Source organism: Cyprinodon variegatus, unplaced genomic scaffold (genome assembly GCF_000732505.1).
Source record: "Cyprinodon variegatus isolate N-32 unplaced genomic scaffold, C_variegatus-1.0 Scaffold116, whole genome shotgun sequence".
In the NCBI taxonomy this organism is placed as follows: domain Eukaryota; kingdom Metazoa; phylum Chordata; class Actinopteri; order Cyprinodontiformes; family Cyprinodontidae; genus Cyprinodon; species Cyprinodon variegatus.
Window position 1 is genome coordinate 82,111 of NW_015150569.1, and position 3,787 is coordinate 85,897.

The window sequence follows — 3,787 nt, forward strand, 5'->3', positions numbered from 1 at the left end:
AGGAAATATCAATGTACAAAAACGATTGTTCATCTTGAATGAAATTAATGTTTGTTTTTTTTACAATTTTGGTATAATAATTGCTTCGAGTGGATTTCTCTTTCAGATAAAGGCATGTTTCAGTCTCTATACTCAAGTTAGCAATTAATCCATCACTAAATTAGTTAATTATTGTTATAACTGATGAATAGCAAGTAATCTAACTAATTGTTTCAGCAAATTGAGACTTGCTTTTTTTCTTGGTTGTGACTTTTAACATTGCAAAGCATCTTTATGCAACGCTACAACAGCGATAACTTGTGCAATATATAATGTGCAATTAACCATTTGGTACCGTGTGCAATAACCTGTTTCTCTATATTTCACACCCAGTGCAATAATCATATGTGGATGTGCTGCATATATCCCATGGACCTTCTTCTTCTGTTTGAGCTGATGTAACGAGTTAATTTCTCCACTGTGAGATCAATAAAGTCAATCAATCAATACACTAATAGCTCTTCTGTTAGAGGATTTATTGTATTGACTTTGAATAGACTCTTAAACCCCTCTTTCCCTTTATTTAGTTGAGCTTATTTTCAGGAGTGTTTAGTGCCTGCATAGTTATTAGATATAATAATACTGTGTGATTATTTCCTAATAAAGGTAGAATTTTATTTTAACCTGTGGTCACAGTGAACTATTTATCACTCAGTGTGGATCAACATTCCTTTGGTTAACATTTGAATGACCAGAGACACGTTTGTTCTGTCTCCTCTGATCGTTCCTACATGTTTGTTTCAGGGTTTGGCCTCTTTGGTGCTTCAGAGATAAACTTTGACGCAGCACCGGTCCTGAGAGTCAGATAGAGAGAGAGTGGGAGGATGAAAACAGGAAGGAAGGGGGAAGAAGGGGCACCGGCCCTCAGCTGGCCTGTTATACTGATGTTGTTTCTGGCAGCCGGCAGCTAGAGCTGCACTCGCTGAGGGGTTCATGAGAAACGGACGCTCTGCTCTGAGACCGAAGCTGGTTTGGGACGAGGAAGGAGGAAGGGATGATGGAGCAGAGAGGAAACTCTGGGAGATGAGTTTATCTGGGCAGATTAACTGTCAGATGGAAATGAAACCATTCACCTTCCTAAGATCAAAACAGTATAACTGAATATGGATGCTGCAGCGAGTCAAGCTGTCTTTGAAGGTCCTTTAGTGTTTGATTTATGCAGCAAAGTTACAAAATCAAATCCTCTGCATAGCTGGAGGGTTACAGCTGATGACAAACTGAACTACAGAGTTCAGCCAAAGTTCCCCTGAACAGGAGGCAAGATGCAGCTTTTCTTGCAGATTAAACCTGATAAGTCGGAAAAAAAGAGTTTTCTGTTTTCCCAGATTTCTAAAAAAAAAAAAAAAAAAAGGAATCTGGGAAAACTTAAATTATTCCCAAAACTGGTGCATGATTTGTTTAGGTTTGTGACCCAATATTGAACCAAGCAAAACACAGATTTACCTTCACAGCCTCAGAAGGTAAAGATTTATGGACAAAAAGTCAACCTGTGCATGAAATTATGTTTATATCATGTTTTTGGCATTCATATAAATAAACTGGTGTGATAACTTAGTGTTAGTTTGATCAGTTTTTGGTATACGTCTATTTTGAATTTATAACCCAGAGAAAACTCCACCAGCAGCTGCTGGTTTAACCCCTCCCCTTGGGGAGCAGTGTGGGGTTAAGGGTCTTGCTCAGGGACCCAGAGTGGCAGGCTGTGGGGATCGAACCGGGAACTGGCAACCTTTTCAGAGCACAGACTGCTCTAACCAGTAGCCCAACACCCCCAACAATATTCATTGAAAATATCTGGATTGCATTTCTTTTTTTATCACATTTAATTTTACAAAATGTTTTTTTCCTACATTTTTGTCCTTGTAGAAAATGTTTCCTTACAACAACAATGGAACCAAATTCCTGGCCTCTCAGCAGATTCACTGACATCCAGCTACAGCAGCTGGTTGGGAGTTAAAGTGCTGACATGACGGACGGCGCCATCCATTACTGATGACCCCTAACAAACTAACATCATGTTTTAAAGCCTTACCTTGACCCCCCCATGGGAATTCCTCCTTCAGGCTCCACAGAAGCAGGTAAGATAGTGACTGAGCTTTGATGAAAGCTTTAGAAACATCCGCTCCACATGAGTCACTGAAGTGAACCTACCGTACAGGATGAGGAACCAGTTCTTCCCAACTGTCAGCGCAGGTCCCCAGCAGGCCGCTCATATCTCAGTGTGTGTGTGTTGGTAGGGGTGTGTGAGGGTTTGGCAGCTGCCTGCTCGCTCCTGATAGCGCTCAGTCCTGCAGAAGCTCAGCAGAGGTTCACAGCATGTAATCCACCAAGAAGATCCGCTTCTTTTTTTCCTTCTTTCTCTCAGGTCTCCTCATTTGTTCCGTCAGAAACCTTTATTCCTGCAGTCGGCCTCTCCTCTCCTCTCTTCTCCTCTCCTTTCTTCTCCTCTCCTCTCTTCTCTTCTCCTCTCCTTTCTTCTCCTCTCCTCTCCTTTCTTCTCCTCTCCTCTCTTCTCCTCTCCTTTCTTCTCCTCTCCTCTCCTTTCTTCTCCTCTCCTCTCTTCTCCTCTCCTTTCTTCTCCTCTCCTCTCCTTTCTTCTCCTCTCCTCTCCTTTCTTCTCCTCTCCTCTCCTTTCGGCTGCCTCTCAGCTGTCTTTCCACTCCCTTCTCCACGTTTCTCTCCTCCTCTTAAGGCCCTTCCCACATTTTTCATTCTCTCATCTTCAGAAACTTTTAATGTCCTTTTGTGTTTTCATTTATTGCTCCTTCTGACATGTTTTATTTTAAATTTGTCTCCTTTCCTCGGTCAGAATGCATCTCATTTCTTCCTGATGTTTCTTTTGCTTGATGACATAGAGAAATGTAGACTTTCTCTTCCCCTGTGTTCTCTGTTTTCCCAAGTTTTTAAAGAAAGGTCCAGCACCTCCCTCCACGCCCCCTCCCCCTCCGCTTGCTGAGTATCATGTTTGGCTTTTAACTGAAGGACTTGGCTCCAGCTCAGGCCTCATACATCAATAATCTGACTGCAATTCTCCAAATAAATATTGGGTCCTGAAGGAGGCTCAGCACCTCTGGGTGTTTGGATCTTAATCTAAACACAGAGGCAGAAACTGAAAACATGTTTGGCAGCAGGACTGGAGGCATTTCGTCTGTAATTATCACCAACAAAGAAGTTTAATGTTTATCTAATTGTTGTGTTTTCCGCACGGTTTTAAGCGCGGCCACATTTGTGGTTCACACGGCCATTCTGCAGAAATGTAAAACCCATGAGAGCGCAGAGAAATATGTGGAGCTGTTTAAAGCCACCGCATCCATCCAGCCCCCAGCTCAGAGGGAAACCAGACTTACAGTCTGAACTTTGCAATTTAACTTAAAGCTGGTTTGTGAAATTCTCCAGATGGTCGTTGTGACAGTTGGATTCAGTCCAGCTGATGTTCAGGATCCCCTCCTGGGGTGATCTCTGCTGCCGCTGCTGCAGTAGATTATGAAAACATCTACACTGCTTCCTCTTCCTGCTACGTTTATCATGTGGACACCAGGAGGAGATTCACTGAAGACATGTTGGTGGCACCAGGCTGGACTCCCTTTCACCCCGAAAGCCGACCAACTAACAGCAACATCACTGGACAGGAAGTTTGTCCCGGAAATGAATAGAATTTAAAATCCTCCTTCTCACATATAAAGCCTTAAATGGCCAAGCTCCATCTGATATCAGAGATCTGATTGTTTCTTATGTTCCTAACAGAGCACTG

At 42.7% G+C, this 3,787-nt stretch overlaps 1 protein-coding gene across 2 annotated transcripts in view; it reads right to left on the bottom strand.

Moving 5' to 3' along the window:
* The window catches only part of fam65c (family with sequence similarity 65 member C), a 47,834-nt gene extending 45,369 nt beyond the window's left edge, over nucleotides 1–2,465 (bottom strand). The window contains exon 1 of one of the 2 annotated variants that reach the window (XM_015375301.1): nucleotides 2,188–2,465. The gene's annotated coding sequence lies outside the window, so the exon portion shown is untranslated. Of the gene's footprint in view, nucleotides 1–2,068 lie in introns of both variants that reach the window. The other variant, XM_015375302.1, reaches the window with a different exon arrangement.
* Nucleotides 2,466–3,787: the final 1,322 nt, after the last annotated feature.